Raw genomic sequence first — 20,476 nt, 5'->3', positions numbered from 1 at the left:
CAAAAATATGGGAACTCCATAAAATATGGAGCCCAAAAATTTAAAACCATGTGAATTAGGTGGGGCCCACATGTGGCCACCAAAAGGGTGGCACGCCCCACCCATTTAAGTATTCTTCTTGGAAAGAATGTTTATCCCCTTGGTTGCCTTATTTTTTTAATTTCTAGTAGATACAAAAACTATAGCAAATTTCAAAGCCAAAAAACAAGGCAAAACAAGCTACTTGCTTAAAACCAAGCTAAGTGGACAAGTTAGAATCCTTTAAATAACAATTATAACTGTTTCTAGCCTTGTAAAACCACTGTAAATAAACTCAACTACCAACCCCTTATTGGGCAATTACATATAAAGCAAAACTAGCTTATAAATTACATTTTCATGGCACAAATTACATAAACTATGTCCCAAAGCTTAAATACAACATACAATTAGTCTAAACAAAATTATAAGGAATAAAATCAACTAAACAGGGAATTAGAATGCCAAATTAAAATCGAGAAGCAATGTTTCGAACCCCTTGTGCCAGGGCTATGCAATCGGGCCCTATAAGAACTTAATTTTGTCCTTTCGGATTGTACAAAAGTGGTTCAATATCACAAGAGTATCTAATACAAATGGGAAGACATTACACACCTTAAAATCACTTCTTAAGATATCAACGTACTGGCTTTATCATCCAAAACATAATGCAAAAGATTTGAATCAAATCGGATAAAGAACAAGAGAGTTATGGCCAAACTACACACGGTGGTCCCTGGGACCACCAAAACAGTCTTGTATGAAAAGATTATGAACCCCCATAAATAAAAACATGACGAAAAACTTCTGGAAATTCAGTGACACACTGAGACTAAAGTATTTGATGGATGTGGAAATCGCCTTATTAAATAGTGACCTAAACGAGGATATATACATGAACCAACTAGAGGGTTTTATTGTGAAAGGAAAGTAAACGTTCGTGTACAACCTTAACAAAAACAAATCACTTTATGTCTCAAACAAGCTTCAAGAAGACAGTTCCTCAAGTTCCACCAAACCCTGATTAGATATAGATTCAAACCAAATGAGGATGACCATTGTATATACCATAAGACCAGTGAGACTGGCATTACTTTCATGACTTTATATATGGATGACATTCTAATAGCTAGTAGCACCCTAAACCATATAAGGGATAGAAAGGCAACGCTATCAAGTACCTTTGATATGAAAGATATGGGAGAGGCTTCGTATGTGTTAGGGATTCATATTATAAGAGATAGAGCAGCCCACACTATTCAATTATCTCAATCTACATATTGCAATAAAGTTCTTAAGAGATTTGGTATGAGTGAATCCAAGCCTATAGATACACCTGTGGAAGGAGGAAAATTAAATGTCAATATGAAACCAAACAATGATCTTGAGAGAAATGAGATGGAAATGATCCCATATCGAGGTATCGTAGGATCACTAATGTATTTAACCATGGGAACTAGACCCGATCTAGCTTTTGCTCATTGCTTGATTGGTCGATTTCAAAGTGATATTGGATTAAAACATTGGAAAGGTGTGAAAAGAATCATGAGGTATTTGAAAGGAACATTTGATTATGGATTAACCTATGGCAATGTAAGTGAGCATAAAGTTTTGCGATGCACAGACTCTGACTATCAAGGAGAACCGGATGACTCGAGATCCACTTCGGGTTATCTATTTCTTTATGGGGATGGTACCATATCTTGGCACACTTGAATATTTGAGATATTTATTATAACTTATGTGATAAGGTTGCTTATTTTAAATATTTACTAAATCTTTGTATCAAGATTTGTTGATCAAATAATTAAAGATTTGATATATTAAAATATAAACTTTAAGATTTGTTGATCTAATAATTAAGGATTTGGTATATTAAAATATATATTTTTCTTATTTGATGGGAATAAATTTAAGAAATGAAGGATGAGGCTCTAGCTCATCTTTTTGAATCTTAATGGTGAAACAAGATAGATGGCTAAAATATCTCACCTCATAAGTCCCACTAGATCGACGGTTGAGATACAAATTGATACAAAACATATGGCAAAGAAAATCTATAAAATGAAATCTTTGACCTCATAAAACTCCATACGTATTATCTTCTCTCTTTAAGAATTCTCTCTCTATACAAGGGGTGGAATCCTCATGCTAGATCTCTCCCTCTCTCTTGATATACATCCCTTATCTCTCTAAAGCCATTGAGTAGGTTTTTGTCTTGATATCCATCTATCATCTCTCTAAAGCCCTTGAGTAGGTTTTTGTCTCGATATCCATCTATCGCCTCTCTAAAGCCATTGAGTAGGTTTTTGCCATAGTAGATATCTCCCTCTCTCTTGATATCCATCTCACATTTCTCTAAAAATCAAGCTAAAAAGGTTGATCAAGATTAAGCCATTGAATAGGTTTTTACCATAGTAGATAAATTAACTTATCAATTGGGATCTCTCTTGATATCCATCTCTCATTTCTCTAAAAATCAAACTTCATAGATCCCGAGCACCATCGTAAAGAGGAGACTCGGCATGGGAGAGGAGACTCGGCGTGTGGTGCATTAAACCCGGTTGAGGTAATCTCCATCAATTTTACCTTTTTAAATATTTATTTATGTTTTGATCTCCTGTTCCCATAAAGCAATAAAGTCTAGTTTCATTTGTTGAATAAATAAATGTATTTATTTTATTTATTTCAAGAGTAGTTTGATTGTATTTGTACATTGTAAGTGATCATGCCGGAGTAGGAATAAAGAATTTTTTTAAAAAAATTATACACCACGCTTTATCACAAGGTCCTTTCAACGAATCCTTTCCCTACTCGAAATACCACAAAATCCTATAAACAATCTTGTAATGCATAGCCCACCAAGTTTAATTTTTTCAAACTATATAATCATATCAAGTTGTATAGCAACATATTTCATACACACATTCTAGGTGATTTAATAGGTAAGGTCACCTTTTCCTATTGAAAGTATGATGTATTCAGAGAGATTTATGCAACCGATGGTCTGCAGCAGATGTTGAGGATCTCCTCTAATGAAGCATGGTCCCCAGTTCCTTTATCTTTCCTGGCATACAACAGCTGCTTCCCTTTGAAGACAAACATTCCTCCCTTGACAAAAGGAAAATTTCATGAACAGTTGCTCAAAAGTTTACTCAATTGAAACCAGAGGACACATTAACGAATCTCTTAATTGCTTGAGTGACACACACACACACGCAGGCACAGAGAGAGAGAGAGACCTGCTGCAAAACACTGCTCTTATCCTGAGGCGTTGCTGATATTCTGTAATTATTTGCAGCTTTTCGCAAAGAACCCCACCTTAAGAACGTTTTGGTCTGGACAAAAAATATGATTCAAAATGTAAAATATGTATTCTAATATCAGCTTTAGGCTTGAAGATGGTGCCCATAAGTTTCATATCTGATAGCAATATGCATATTTCACAATATGGCAAGTACTTACAAAAGAAGAATTGAAGAATGTGCGGCCCCAACCATAGTGCAGGTCCAAAGCATTATATGCCTGAAAAGATAGCACGCATGATGAATCTATGTTGCTAACATGGAAGAAAAGAAGAAGAAAACTATTAGAAATTAAAATTATTACCTCACGGTTGGGGTCTGCATAGAGACAATCCACTGGAAAGGGTAACTGCACAAGAAACATGGCAGAATAGGACCCGTCAAAATTTATGACTCACTAATACCAGAACCCAGATTATGAAAGTATGAACTGCAATTGTGAAATTTTACCTCTAATGACCCTGAGAGGTTATAAATCAGTATATCTATAGCAAGACTTACTTGGAATACTCACAATTTCTTAGCAACTTTGTACCAAAATCTATACATTTGTCATACTTTTTAACCACCTGTTAAATAACTGCCATACAAAGTGGCATGCCCATGACTTAGGCCCAAGTCCACACCGAACAAGCCAATTCTGGGTATATGCTAAGGCCTATAATCCTAAATATATCAAATTTAACCAAATTATTGAAGACTAGGAAAACATCTTTCCAGCAGTGTCAAAAAATTAGATACCATATTTGTATATCAGCCCAAGTACACGTATTATGGTGGTTCTTGGACTAACAAAGTTGTAGTAGTGGACACTTAGATATTCACTATTGAACTTCAAATCTTCATTTGCAGTATTGACAACGTTTTTGCCACCCAATGAACCTACTAGCATGCATGCTAAATAAGAAATTAGTTATCCTGAGATATTAGATAACAAGGCATTGTTTGTAGCTGGAATTTAAGTGCACTCAAGTGAACATATAATATAGTGCTGCAGGAGTATAACTAAATATTGCTTGGGGCGTGTGTGTGTGAGAGAGAGAGAGATAGAGAGAGAGAGTATATGTGATTAGAGTAAAGCAAGTGGTTCATGGTATGTTTGTCTCGTAAGGAGGATGAGTTTTGTATACCCTGAAACAAAAACGGTTTGCAAGGCTTGACCAACCTGTACCTTTATATTTTGTACCAAAAGTGGTATATGGGCCCAATGGATCTAAACTTAAAGGTCCAAGATGATGCCCACTTATTTGGTCGGTCTTTAAATAAGGCCAATACCCAAGCCGCGGGTCCAAGGTCCGAGTCTACTAGGCTAACCAACCAAGGACAAAATCCAGGGTTCAACAGCCTTTTAATAATCTTACTAATCAACCACCAGCGGCCCGAAATTTGTGCAAGGATTGATGATGTCGAAACGTTAATATTCAATTGCTCAAATGCAATGTATCAAACTTCTAGTCAGGTATCAAACCAATGCCCACATCAAATATCACTATCGAGAGAAGATGGAACTTGACGTAATGAGGTACAGAATAATATCATGGAAATGCAATGATTTTTTGAAGGACATCATATTTTCCTTTTCCCATTTGAGAAATGAAAGACCCAAAAGCAAAGTAGAGCTGGAGAGGAGAAGACCCTTAAGAATGGGGACTTTATTGAAGCAGCAACCAAAACATGCTTTAATATGGATCAGAAGAGGAGCATGCCATAGTTAAGCTTTTTAGACTGCCACTACCATGAGTTATGACACATTAGAATTCAATAGCTTGGGCACCAGGGTTCAGGGCATGTTGCTTAGCCATGGGGCAGGAAGAGATCTTGCTGCTTTTAATTTCTTCCATTCTATCCATGGTTCTGTCAACCATCGATTAAAAAGATTTACTTATCACGATAAGACTATAGAATAAGAGAAAAAAGAGGGATCTTTTTTCTTTTATAAGCAAAAAGACAGAAGATAATGAACTAGTACTATCATTATCTAATTTTTTAAAACTGAAATAGAAGTTAAATGGCAAACCTGATTGGCAAGGATACGGGCTTTGTCAGGGTACCGACACCGACAGCTATGAGCTTAACCCCAGCCGAATCCAATTGTGTTTTTGAGTCTTTTAGCTTAGATGCAAGTTCCCAGCTTCAAAACAAATCAATTTAAATTAGTCAATAACTACAAATTATAGACATAACATGTTCAGTAAAACCTATTTCCAAGAGCTATGAGCCAGATTCTTGTTAATAAAATAAGAAGCAAGGATATATGTCACTTAGGATTGTCTTGGACTTCAATCTTACCTGCATATGCATCCAAAATGCCTAAGAAGTGCAACCACAGCCATTCCCTGAGAATAACCAACATGGTATTTGTATCTCTTTAGTGGTTATAGTCATATTTTGGGAAAGTAATAAAATACAACAATAAAAGAAAGAAAATTTTCTTTAAAAAAAAAAGGACCAATAATTTGAGATAGCCATCTTTTTTCCATCAAAATGAAGTCTTAGGACTCTGGAAGTCACACTTAATGAGAAAATAATAGGCATATGATCGCAGTAATCTGATGGTTACTATATGAATAATTATAGGTGAATACACATATTCAACAATACCATTTTTACAAATAAAACAAAGATTCTAATGTTCCCTAAAAGACAGAGGGCAATTAATGGCATTCCTGATGATGGAAATTCAAATGACCACAATGTACATATTTGCCATTGATTGGAACCGAAGTTCCAATATTTCACAATTGTTGCTTTTGAAGTGTCACTTTGTTTGTGTTTGAAAATATATCTAAATCTATAAGTCAAAGTTTTTGCTAATTTTCCCTTTTGATTCGATATGTGGCAGGGAGCCAATTACCACCAGGTCAAGAATGATACACCATGTACTAAACACAAATAATAAGAAGTTACAACAGCAAAGCACATCTTATCAAATACAAAACACAATTTTGCAGATTCATAAGACACCCATGATAAAAATGGTCATTGAGAACTCCTCCCTATTGAAACTTAAAAGCAAAATACCAAGATCCCACTCAAGATCATGTCCGTGTCCATAATTGGCTAGAAAAAGGGATCACCACGACAAAAAGTGTGCGAGAAATAAAGTAAAAACAGAAGCACAAACGAAAGCGCAACACAATAACACAAAGACTTACATAGTTCTCCCCAAAGGACTGCGTCTGTGGCCTTAAAAATAGAAAATCAAAATTCTCAATGATGATTACAGTTTTAGGTTACAAGAGATATACCTCTCTCCAAACATCAAGAAAACTATCGCTGATCTTCTCTTCTAAACCTGCTCCCCTACCAAACAATATTGTTTACCAATGTTATTTTTCCCACCGTTACTAGAAAAAAAACTTTTGGAGCAATTGAAAAGCTTTCTCTCTCCAAAAGTAGAAATGAACCAACCCAAAACCTCATGGGAATACTACCTCCCTCTAGAAAGCCATTTCTTTCTCTCTCTCTCTTTATGCCTATGTCTCTCTTGAGATCATTTCTCATGACTGTGACCCAAAAGGGTGAGAACTATGTCTTCCTTGACCCACTTATTTTTTTTTGGGTAAATCAGTGGGGGAGAAGGCCCCCTACCCAGCTTTTCCATTAATAAAGATAAAGAAATACAAATCATAATTTTAGCACCCTACAATAGGGAATTTGTGCCAAATCATGAAGTAAAGGAAGAGAAATAAATCCGACGGTCTAAAGCGCTAAACCATAGCACCAGAGAAGGCCGCAGCCCTTTTGGCAAGTGTATTCACCACCATGTTAGCCTCACGATAGATATGAGAAATGGACCACATACGATTTGAAACGCTATGTCTGCAGTTGACTACAACCGTGTAAAATGCCCATGGAAGATTACATCGGCCTTGAATGATATTGACGAGCATGGAGGAATGGGAAACAATTGTACTGAATGGCCACATCAATGCCCTCTTTAAGGGCATAAAATTCCACATAGTTTTTGACTGTAATACCAAAAGGTGTGACGAAAGCAGCAATAAAGGTGTCATCACCGTCTCTGATTACACCAACACCTTCTACTAACCTTGTATTATGTAAAGAGGCCTAGTCAATATTCAACTCGAAGTAATGGGGATGAGGGAAGACCAAGCAACCAGAATGAGAGATTTAGATTGTTGTTGGCACCATGTAATCTGTAAATTTCGAATAATTACTTTTTTCGGTATATGGAGGTTCGGGCTTTGGCATCAGCTAACTCACGAATATAAGAGGTAATCTTCCTTAGCAATTGTTCTCTTCTTGATACCTTCATCTAAAATATTCTGTGATTGTATTCTTATTGACCCACTTATACAAATATCAGTAGGGTTTCTTTCTTGCTCCCCAAGAAGCTTATTTTTCTGTTTACCCAATCACCCTAATATCCTCAATCTTTTGATGAAATATACGAGCAGAGATTTTGGTTATCACCGAATGTAACAATCTCTACCTTGATGGCGAAATCACAATATTTATTGTGCTGAATTCCATTGGTATATATTTCTTGATTTCTTCCTTCTTGCGTCTTACCTCTGTTGTGGAATTTCTAGAAAGACTTTGCCTCTATAATTCTCCACTTAAAATCATGAATCCATCTAACTTTGCCATGTGTTTTTTTCTCTACGACAGATACAAACTTTAGCCCCATGCATACTTTGTACTCTATACTCTAGTCCCAATTGTAGGGCCCTCAAGACCCCTCAGTTGTGGAACTTGGAACCCCAAATACCAAAATCCCACCAAAGATCATGTTAATAATTGGCTAGACTAAAATAAGTGAATACAACAACAAAAAAGGTGTAAGAAATAAAAAAAAAATAAATGCAACACCACAATAATATAAAGACTTAGGAGATTAAACCCAACGGGCTACACCCACAGCTAAAAATCAACTATTTCAATGAAGATTGCAGTTTTTGGTACAAAGAGATATCTCTCTCTAAACATCAACAAAACCCTTGTCAATCTTCCCTTTTAAACCTCATCTCCAACCCAAACAACACTATCAATCAACCTCCTCTTTCCCATCGCAATATCACTACAAAATGAGAACCTTGAGAACAACTAAGAGACTTTTACTAGAAGTAGAAATAACCCAAAACCGCATGAGAACACCGCATCTCTCTAGGAGGCTATGTCTTTCTCTGTTGGAGACCCATCTCTCTTGGAGATCAGAGGGATGATCCAATAGGGTAAGTACCATATGTTCTATGGCGCCTTATACAGTAATAACTAGGGTTTCTTTCTTACTCCCCAAGAATGCTCCTTTTCCAACCACAATACCATCCATCTTTTGAGGATAAATAGGTGGAGGTTTGTGCTATCACCAAGGCCAACAGATAGAACATGGAAAGATGTAATGCACATGTTCAATGTGACTAAGTAATGATGCGGGGTAGAATTATTAATGGGATCTCTTAGACCTAAGAGGATAACCCATGCATTTTAAGCGTATAAGAGTTCATCCTCCATAAGAGATACTTCCAAATTTTCCATAAAAGCAGTCTACCCAGCATTTCTCAGGAAATGAAATCTGCTAAGAATACAAGTATGAAGTCTTGAAGTTATTAATTTATGGAGGCTAATATAAAACTGTATCCATTTATTAATGATTCTATAGATAAATTTCATAATGAATAATTTTTTGCTCAATCAACATAAGGATCCTTTAAGGTACACTCATTTCAAATAGTATCAGCACAAGGCACGAAACCGGGCTGCTTCAATTCATCATCAGTTCCTCTAAGAACACCAATCCTTTATACAAAGGGTGTGGTTTGTATAAGGCTGAGTCCCTAAACAATCAAACTAAGGTACGCCTTCAAATAGTATCGAAAGATGTCGTTTCAGCAAGTCTTTATGATTGATTAAAAATTTATTTTTATATCTAATAATGAAATTTCTAACTTCAAGAATAGTACGGTGTTTATCAAGAAGAGATGCTTGAAAATTTTGAAAATTGATGATCTAGTGTATTACAAGATTTATCAAGAAGAGATGCTTGAAAATTTTGAAAATTGATGATCTAGTGTATTACAAGATGTACTGCTTTCAGGACTTGAAGTCCAATTTTTTTTATGTCCTTACATGATCGGTTCTTAGGGTTTTTCAGCATTAAAACAACCTATTCTACTGATGTTTTGCGGTGCGCCTTAATTTGATTGTTTAGGACCTCAGTCTTATAAAAACTTTTTCCTTATAAAAAGGCGAACGTAAATTTCAACAGTCAAGAAAAAAAAATAAAAATAAAAAAGTTCAAATTTCATCCCTGCTTTGACAAACATTTTTCAATCAAAAATTTCAAAACCCATCATACTTGAGCTTAAGGGGAACCAGTTTAAGCCATTTCCAGATAAACTAAATTTAAAAATTCTGAAATATGAGCAAAACCATACACAGGAAATACCTCATTCTGATCCCAAAGATCCTTGAACTGAACTGTCTCTCCTGTGGCCCTGAAAATGTCAATAGGCCCAATAACATCAGCAGTTTTACCATCAAAACCAGCCAAAGAATCCTTAATTTCACCAGAATTTGTCTTCACAGTTCCCATCCTTCTAGCTAGAAAAAGACTCGAACTTGAACCAGGATGTGAAATCAATGGATAAATCAAATGGGAAGGAGGGTAATGGGTAGAGGAATGGCGAACACGAAGTTGAAGGGAGGATTAGGAGCAAATGGTGGCCATGAAGAAGCGGCGGTGATGGGATTCTCCCTCTTAAATAGGGGCATTGCGTCCATGAGTGTTAGTGTGAAAGCGCAGGACGTTATACTTCTCGTCAAGAATAACATGCTCCGTCGGGCACAGTATACTTCTACTCCCTCGGTCAGAAGACCTTGGGCGATTTTTTTTCGAAGTGAAAATTTGAGAATTGTTTGGAAATTACTAGATGATTATTCTAAAAAGTAACCTCAAATATTCCAATGGCGCACCTCTAAATTTTATTATTACATGTAATTTTCTGGTAAATAATTATTAAGATTATATTAAAATATATTTTTATATTTAATTAAAAAAATTTAAATTTTTAAAATGGTTAAAACCAAGTAGATCTATAAATATATGAAAATCTCGAAAATGGACTGTCTAGATAATGTATTGTAAGATACATTGTTTTTGGGACTCAAATTTTTTTTTTTTTTTTTTTTTGCATATTCATATATCTCGATGTCGATATGATCAATTTGAAGGTTTTTGAACATTAAAATAACATTTCTGATAGATTTTTGAGGTGCATATGTGTTTCTACATTTTAAGGTTTCAACCTAATATAAACTTTTCTATTTAGATATTGCCATCTTAAAATTAAAGCAACATGTCCGATAGATTTTTGAGATGCATATGTATTCTATATTTTAAGGTTGCCACCTTATATAAACTTTTCCTTTTAGATATTATCGTCTTAAAATAAGATAGTCTCTATTCAATCTCAGGATATATTTTTTTGAATAGTATACTGAAGGTATAATTACGAAATTCTTTACTAAGGTTAATCTATTGGTTGAAAAGGTTATTATATCCTCAAAATTTAAAGTCCTAAAATTAATCCTAGACATAATTTTATCCTAAGAGAGTAAATGAACACTGTGAGTTGAGTAGAATATCTTTTGGCTTTATGGAAAGGCAAAGCACATTGCTTTCTAACAATTTAGTTGTTTAGTTATTTAAAAAAAAAAAAAAGGTAATTATTAAAAGATGTTTTTGGCTTTTTGCTAGTCAATTTATTTATTTTTAAAGGTATTTTTGCGAAAGTTGAAAAATTTTCCTTTTTTATTGAATTGTTGAAACTATAACATCCTTTTTCAAGGACAACCCTTATTGCTTTCAATTTTTTTTTGGAATTTTACAAACAAATTCTATTTTATTTTTTACATTTAAATCAGTCATATATATTCTGTATTTTATAATAAAGTCCTAATTTTTAGAATATAAAAGGGTATTTTTAGTTTTTATTTCTTTTTCTTTTCCTATACATTGGATTAAGTTCAAGTTTGATATCTCCATACTTCTCACTACCAAACATCCATAAAAAATATTTAAAAATAATTGGAAATAACTTAAATTACCAGACTACCCTAAATAATATAGGGGTAGTTCAAAAATTTATTTATTTTAAATTATTTTTAATATTTTTATAGATGTATGATGATGAGAACTATAGATATATCAAATTTGAGTTTACTTTGATTCATATATAAAGAAATAAAATTAAAATGTACTCAATTTTCTTGAAGCATAAACTTAATTATAAGTTGCAAAATATTTAAATATCCAAAACAAATTATAATGTATCTATAAATTTCTCTTATTTTTCTTGGCTGTACTTTTCTGTTTGCGTCTATCGAATGGAGACAAGTACCTAACCCTTTTGAGATATTCTTTTTGAAAGAATAACGAGGTGATTAATTTCAAAAATAAAATTATGAGTTTTCTCTTTAGTATTGTGATATAATTTTGAGGCACTTACAATATGCACTTTTAATTTTTCATTTATATTAGTTGCTAGGTTCTAAAACTTGTATCCCAAAATTTGAAATTAAACATAGCAGGTTTTTTTGCCCAAGGGAGCAAGTGGACAGAATGCTCCATTGAAGCAAGAAATAATTTCACTTTAGTTTGAATTTATGTTGGTCTCTCTTTGGAAATTGGACCTAATCCTGTTTGAGTCCTCCACAAGTTCATTTCTGGTGGACCATTTGGTTTCAATTGGGCCTAACCCTCTTTGAGTAATTTCATTTCTATTGGGCCCTCTCATTTCAATTGGATCTAACACTTTTTGAGTCCCTCTCATTTAAGTTGCCAATATCTGCTGTAGCATTAACTTTTTTTTCTTTTACAACGCTGCCCATAGAACTTGGTAATGGTATTACGTCACTTACAAAAAAAGAAAATTATCATAAATATATCCTAATTTTCGTTTATTTAGAAAAAAAAAACATAAACTTTCATAAACCTAGCCCACACTTTTTTTCTTTAATTTTCGGTTTTTTTTTTTACCCATGTTATAGGGTACCGTAAAAACTAACCCATGTTATACGATATTTTAAGTATAACATTTTAAGTACTGAAAGAAGTAACCCATGTTATACGGCAGTTTAAGTATAACATTTTAAATACCGTAAGACCTAACCCATGTTATAAGGCACTCGAAATGCTGTAAACTATTTTCTCTTTCTGTTTATATTTATCTCTTTCATCTTTCAGTCGTTTTATATTTATCTATTCTTTCTCTCTAATTCTTTTTTATTTCTTCATTCTCTCTATAACTCTCTTATGTTTGTCTCTCTTTGGAAATTGGACCTAATCGTGTTTGAGTCCTCCACAAGTTCATTTATATTGGGCCCTTTCGTTTCAATTGGGCCTAACCCTCTTTGAGTCCTCAACAACTTCATTTCTATTGGGACCTCTCATTTCAATTGGATCTAACACTTTTTTAGTCCCTCACAAGTTCATTTCTAGTTGTCCCTCTCATTAAGTTGCCAACATTTGATATTGCATTAACCTAAGTTGCCAATATTTGATATTGCATTAACCTTTTTTCTTTTGCAACGTTGCCCATAGAACTTAGTAATGGAACTACATCACTTATAAAACATGAAAATTATAACAAATATATCTTAATTTTCGTCTATCTAGAAAAAAAAAACCCTCAACTTTCATAAACCTCGTCACGCCTTTCTTTTCTTCAATTTTGGGTGTTTTTTTACCAAAATAAGCTTAATACATGCTATACAACATTTTAAGTATAGTAAAAACTAACCCATGTTCTACGGCATTTTAAGCATAACATTTTAAGTACCGTAAACACTAACACATGTTATAGGATATTCGAAATGCCGTAAACCCTTTTCTCCTTTTGTTTATATTTATCACTTTCATCTCTCATTCGTTTTATATTTATCTCTTCTTTCTCTCTTTAATTCTTTTTTGTCTCTTCTTTCTCTTTCTAAGTCTCTTATGTTTGTCTCTCTTTGGAAATTGGACCTAATCTTTTTTGAGTCCTCCACAAGTTCATTTCTATTGGGCCTTTTCGTTTCAACTGGGCCTAACCCACTTTGAGTCCTCCACAACTTCATTTCTATTGGGCCCTCTCATTTCAATTGGACCTAACACTTTTTGAGTCCCTCACAAGTTCATTTCTAGTCATCCCTCTCATTTAAGTTGCCACTATATGCTATTGCATTAACTTTTTTTCTTTTGCAATGCTGCCTATAGAACTTAGTAATGGTACTACTTCACTTATAAAAAAGGAAAATTATCACAAATAAAATTTAATTTTCTATTTAGAAAAAAAACCCTCAACTTTCTTAAACCTCGCCCAGACCTTTTTTTTTCAATTTTGGATTTTTTTTACCAAAATAACATTAACCCATATTATATGGCAATTTAAATACCGTAAAAACTAACCCATATTATACAACATTTTAAGTACTGTAAAAACTAACCATGTTATACGGTAATCTAAATGCCGTAAACCAGTTTCTCCTTTCGTTTATATTTATCTCTTTCATCTCTCATTCGTTTTATGTTTATCTCTTCTTTTTCTCTCTAATTCTTTTTTATCTCTTCTTTCTCTTTCTAACTCCCTTATGTTTGTCTCTCTTTGGAAATTGGTCCTGATCCTTTTTGAGTCATCCACAAGTTCATTTCTATTGTGCCCTTTCGTTTCAATTGGGCCTAACCCTCTTTGAGTCCTCCTCAACTTCATTTCTATTAGGCCCTCTCATTTCAATTGGACCTAACACTTTTTTAGTCCCTCACAAGTTCATTTCTAGTTGTCCCTCTCATTTAAGTTGCGAATATCTTATGTTGCATTAACTTTTTTTCTTTTGCAACGCTGCCCATATAAGTTGGTAAGGGTACTATGTCACTTATAAAAAGGAAAATCATAATAAATATATCTTAATTTTCATCTATTTAGAAAAAAACCTTCAACTTTTATAAACCTCGTCCACACATTTTTTCTTTAATTTTGGGTGTTTTTTTACCAAAATAATATTAATCCATGTTATACGGCATTTTAAGTGCCGTAAAAACTAACCCATATTATATGGTATTTTAAGTATAAAATTTTAAGTACCGTAAAAGCTAACCCATGTTATACGGCACTCGAAATGCTGTAAACTCTTTTCTCCTTCTGTTTATATTTATCTCTTTCATCTCTCATTCGTTTTATATTTATCTCTTCTTTCTTTCTCTAATTCTTTTTTATCTTTTCTTTCTCTTTTTAACTCTCTTATGTTTGTTTCTCTTTGGAAATTGGTCCTGGTCCTTTTTGAGCCTCCACAAGTTCATTCCTATTGTGCCCTTTCGTTTCAATTGGGTCTAACCCTCTTTGAGTCCTCCACAACTTCATTTCTATAGGGCCCTCTCGTTTCAATTGAACCTAACACTTTTCGAGTCCCTCACAAGTTCATTTTTAGTTGTCCCTCTCATTTAAGTTGTCAATGTCTGTTGTTGCATTAACTTTTTTTCTTTTCTAACGCTACCCATAGAACTTGGTAATGGTACTACATCACTTATAAAAAGGAAAATTAACACAAATATATCTGAATTTTTGTGTATTTAGAAAAACAACTATCGACTTTCATAAACGTCGCCCACTCCTTTTTTTTTCAATTTTCGGTGTTTTTTTTACCAAGATAACCTTAACGCATGTTATATGGCACCGTAAAACTAACCCATGTTATACGGCATTTTAACTATAACATTTTAAGTACCGTAAGAACTAACCCATGTTATACATCATTTTAAGTATAACATTTTAAGTACCGTAAGAACTAACCCATGTTATACGGCACTCGAAATGCCGTAAACCATTTTCTCTTTATGTTTATATTTATATCTTTCATCTCTTATTCGTTTTATATTTATCTTTTCTTTCTCTCTCTAATTCTTTTTTATCCTTTATTTCTCTCTATAACTCTCTTGTATTTGTCTCTCTTTGGAAATTGGACCTAATCCTTTTTTAGTCCTCCACAAGTTCATTTTTATCTGGCCCTTTCGTTTCAATTGGGCCTAACCCTTTTTAAGTCCTCCACAACTTCATTTCTATTGGGCCCTCTCATTTCAATTGGACCTAACCCTTCTTGTGTCCCTCATTAGTTCATTTCTAGTTGTCCCTTTCATTTAAGTTGCCATTAACTTTTTTTCTTTTGCAACGCTGCCCATAGAACTTGGTAATGGTACTACGTTACGTATAAAAAAGGAAAATTATCACAAATATATTTTAGTTTTAGTCTATTTTTTTTAAAAAAAACTCTTAACTTTCATAAACCTCTCCCACACCTTTTTTCTTTAATTTTGGGTTTTTTTTACCTAAATAACCTTAACCCCATGTTATACAGCATTTTAAGTACCGTAAAAACTAACTCATGTTATACGGAATTTTAAGTATAGTACCATAAAAACTAACCCATGTTATACGGCACTCGAAAAGCCGAAAACCCTTTTATTCTTTTGTTTATATTTATCTCTTTCATCTCTCATTCATTTTATATTTATCTATTCTTTTTCTCTTTAATTCTTTTTTATCCCTTCTTTCTCTCTATAACTCTCGTATGTTTGTCTCTCTTTGGAAATTGGACCTAATCTTTTTTGAGTCCTCCACAAGTTCATTTCTATTGGGCCATTTCGTTTCAATTGGGCCTAACCCTCTTTGAGTCCTCCACAACTTCATTTCTATTGGGTCCCCTCATTTCAATTGTACCTAACCCTTTCTTTGTCCCTCACTAGTTCATTTCTAGTTGTCCCTCTCATTTAAGTTGCCATTGTCTGTTGTTGCATTAATTTTTTTTCTTTTGCAATGCTGCCCATAGAACTTGGTAATGGTAATATGTTACTTTTAAAAAAAGAAAATTATCACAAATATATCTTAGTTTTCGTCTACTTACAAAAGAAATCATTAACTTTCATAAACCTTGTCCACACCTTTTTTCTTTAATTTTGGGTTTTTTTTACCTAAATAACCTTAACCCACGTTATACAACATTTTAAGTACCGTAAAAACTAACTCATGTTATACAGAATTTTAAGTATAGTACCGTAAAAACTAACCCATGTTATACATCACTCGTAATGCAGAAAACATTTTTCTTCTTCTGTTTATATTTATCTATTTCATCTCTCATTTGTTTTTTATTTATTTCTTCTTTCTCTCTCTATTTCTTTTTTATCTCTTCTTTCATCTCTCATTTGTTTTATATTTATCTATTATTTTTCTCTCTAAGTCTTTTTTATCTCTTCTTTCTCTCTCTAACACTCTTTCTCTCTCCCAGGAGATTTGCATAACAACATGTGCGTACCTTACCCTCCCCTATAAAAACGCCCTTTAACTCCATCCCCTATGAAAATTAGACAGAGTCAGATTTGTATCGCGTTGGAATCGTGTTTGTTGAATTGATGTAGTAAGTAGAGAGAGAAAGAGAGTTAGAGATTGAGAAAGAAGCGATAAAAAAATAAATTAAAAAGATAAAAAAGAGACAAATATTAAAAAGAATTAGAGAGAAAAAAAAGAGATAATCATAAAAAGAATTAGAGAGATGAAAGAGATAAATATAAAGACAAAAGGGTTTACAGTATTTCAAGTGCCGTATAACGTGGTTTAGTTTCTACTGTACTTAAAATGTTGTATAACATGCTAATACGACGACTATTGTGAAGGTCATTTTGTGGGCAAAGTTTATAAAAGTTGAAGGTTTTTTTTTTAAACCGACGAAAAATAAGATATATTTGTGATAATTTCCCTATAAAAAAAAGTATATATTAAGACGATTAATATTTTATACAAGTAACGATTATTATTGATCATTCGATGCGAAATCAAACACCTGATTGTGGAAAGAGATTTGCTTAATGTCATTAATTGGTGCAAGGACTAAGGATGGCCTTTGAGCTTGAGATCTTTCTGGTTGAATGTCATGGATATTAGTAAGCCATTTGTCATCTCTTTTAGACACGTTTATAGTGAAGCAAATGACAGTGCAGATGACTTACGCAAGAGGGGTGTATTTATGAGGGCCCTATCTGTTTCGATGATGTGTATCTTCTATTGCTCTTGTACTTCCTTTTATTAATAAAGCTTTTGACATTTTAAAAAATAAATAATATTAGGCACAAAGTCTGAATTAATAAAGCTTTTGACATTTTAAAAAATAAATAATATTAGGCACAAAGTCTGAAATAATTATGTGATACACTTCAAGCTTCGAATTTCACATGTGATGGTTAAAGCTGATTTTGACTTTTTTGATTCGAAAATGAAAAATCTTATAGCACAATATTCCCTTACATTTTAATTTTTAGTGTTCGGAATGGATTGATTTTTAGTTGGCTGGCGACAAAAATCAACGTGATTGAGTCATTGAACTCATGAGCATCTCTGTCATTTATTTTTTATTTTAGGGGCATTTCTTTCTTTTTTACTGGATGAATAGTTTAATAAAGAGCTAACAGCCACCGGGGTAACATCTTTTTTTTTTCTCCTCTCTTTATTAAAAAGACAGGTCTTTTCTCTTTGGTAAATGGAAGAAAGAGGGAATGCCAAATGAGCTCATTGTGGCGTTTTGTGTAGATAAGAAATATACTTGTTTTTTTTTACATGTAAGAAGAAATATACTCCAATTTTTCACAACTTTAGGAAAAGGGTATGGGCTTAATTGATCAGCGCTTCATGATTTGCAATACTACTTCGTAGGTTCAATTCCTATAAATGGTAGGGGCTTTCTCCCCATTGACTCATCCCAAAAAAGAAGAAGGGATTTTGGTGATTTTTTACTAAATTCTTCATTGTGAGCAAGCATTGTGTCTCATTGTAATTTTCTTTTTAATAATATATTTTTGCTAGCCATCTTTCTTGTAGATGTAATTTCTAGTAGTGAATGACCTAAATTCAGTGTTATGGTTTGCTCGAGTTCTTTTTGTGGTTTATTTATGTTATCTTTTTTATTTATTGTTCTTCCAATTTTATTGGTAAAGGAGATGTTAATGTTGGAATGCATAATATTTTTTAAAAAATATTAATTAAATTTTAAAAAATATGTGGCACATGTGAAGTTCCATGGCCACACACGTACCAATAGTTAAACCCCATATGAATGCATGATTTGTGGTGAGTGATCAATTGGGGTTGCTTGAGTTATCGATTCCCATCAAGGCAATTAATTACTTTACTATTTGATTAGACTACAATAATTGTTACAATTTCCTACTCCTAGATTAATTATTTCCATTCATTTCAATTAATATCAAGAAAGATTTTAATGGCAAGTTTTTAGTTTTATGATTTTATCCCCTTGAGAATCTTCGATGGTTCAGTATCCTTTCCCAATTTTAAGGCTCACATGGGTTTCTCTCTTTATCTTTTTTTTTTTCTCATGTTTAGGGGTGGCATCGGGTCGGATCGGGTCCTAGACCTAGATCTAAACCCGATCGGACCCGACCCAAAACTCATAATATCTATATGTTTAAATATATTTTATAAATTTGTTGAATATAAATATATATTATTTAATTATTATTACTAAAATTTTATATAGTTATATTTATTTTATATATTATTTAACTATCATATATTAAATATTATTTAAATATCAAGACGATTTGGGGTTGGATTTGAGTCGGGTCTACATGGACTTGGACATAGATCGGGTCTACCCGTCGGGTCTAGATCCAATGCCACCCCTACTCTTCCGTTTTTTTTTTGACACGAATACATAAATTTATGAATCATAACTGAGAAACAGATTACAATGTCAAAGTAGAAACAATGAAATGATCAGCCTGAACTCCATGTTTAACCAAAGAATCAGCCCTCGCATTCGCCTCCCCATAGACAACGTTGAAAGCCACCACTTGACTCTGACATATATCCATCCCCTCCATCGAAAGCTTTCTCAAACTCCATGGGGGACCGCCTTTTCTAGAACACCAATTTATTACATTTAAAAAATCACCCTCCACCATCCATCCCATATCAACACATCAAATTTTCAAAAGCTTTTGATCATTCAAAACAGTTAGAAACTCTGCACAATTTGCGGTTGCTATCCCACGTAGCCCAAGATAAGAGAACAACTACACACTCTTTGAATCCCTCACCATCCCACCAAAACCAACCGGACTTGGATTTTCAAATGAATTGCCATCAAAGTTCAGTTTAACGCAACCATTAATAGGTAATATCCATTTTTCAGTAAAGCCAACCACCTTCCAATAGGGCATTGGCACATTCTAGTTTGATGGATCAGATCACACAAGTTAAGATGAATATCTAACTTGGAAACCCCAAAACCTTCTTTTGACTTAGAGAACCAAAACTAGACATTATGCAAAATCTTATCTTTAATATGGACAAGATCTGAAATAATTGTTGGTTTTATGTGGCCTTTAAAGGCCGTATGAATTTGTATTGAAACACTTTTCTTATAGTAAAACATAAACTCAGTGGGAGTGTGATCCCCATACTAACCAAATGATGTTTGCTTATGTCGGATTGTGCTTATCGATCTAGGCCAATCGGTTGGAAAACCCAAGGTACTTGGGCATAAAGAATTGAACCGATGAGGGTTTTAGGTTAGCCCTTGATGAGGTCGGAGCTTATGCCTAGATGAGTGAGCCGAGGGACTGTGTGACCTTAGTGTGTGATGGTAGGCCTACTGAGATGGGGACCAAAACCTCATCCATGTTCCATCACATGGCATGCATATCGATAGATCGTTTGGGAAAGCCAAATATCCACCTTTTAGTGAAGTGTATGCATGTGCAAGAGATACCCCTATATATTATAGAGTTGTGGTCGCATCAGGTCGTGATGACCTTGACTCATCTCTAGAGGAGGACCTGTATCTCTAGAGGAGGACCTGTAATCTATAGACTGAGATTGCGACACCTTGATTCATCAACTTGACTTTGGTGACCTGCTAATGAGCTCCCGCTTGGACTGTGGGTCATGAAAAACACTAGGTCGGTTCGATAAAGCTAGTATGGCCTGTAGTTCACAGTTAAAGGTGGAGTACCCCATTATTACAGATTGAATTCCTAAAACCATATGGATCCTTTTCTCATTATATTAATTAATTGTGTTCATTTTATTATTGAAATGTTTTTAGTTTTATTATTTGAATTTTTATGAATCTTTCAATATTTT

At 33.6% G+C, this 20,476-nt stretch overlaps 1 pseudogene across 1 annotated transcript; it reads right to left on the bottom strand.

Annotated features, from left to right (window-relative positions):
- Positions 1 to 239: 239 nt before the first annotated feature.
- Positions 240 to 10,017, bottom strand: LOC18446918 (thioredoxin-like protein AAED1, chloroplastic; annotated as a pseudogene). The gene is made up of 7 exons (XR_016045819.1): positions 9,736 to 10,017; positions 5,613 to 5,659; positions 5,341 to 5,454; positions 3,628 to 3,672; positions 3,484 to 3,543; positions 3,261 to 3,356; positions 240 to 3,129 (listed from the first exon to the last, which is right to left on the bottom strand). The product of XR_016045819.1 is annotated as a thioredoxin-like protein AAED1, chloroplastic (transcript).
- Positions 10,018 to 20,476: the final 10,459 nt, after the last annotated feature.

The sequence above is a fragment of the Amborella trichopoda genome, chromosome 12 (assembly GCF_054954075.1).
Source record: "Amborella trichopoda isolate Santa Cruz 75 chromosome 12, AtrichopodaSantaCruz75HAP2 v2.0, whole genome shotgun sequence".
NCBI lineage: Eukaryota > Viridiplantae > Streptophyta > Magnoliopsida > Amborellales > Amborellaceae > Amborella > Amborella trichopoda.
This window is presented reverse-complemented; position numbering and strand designations above follow the sequence as displayed.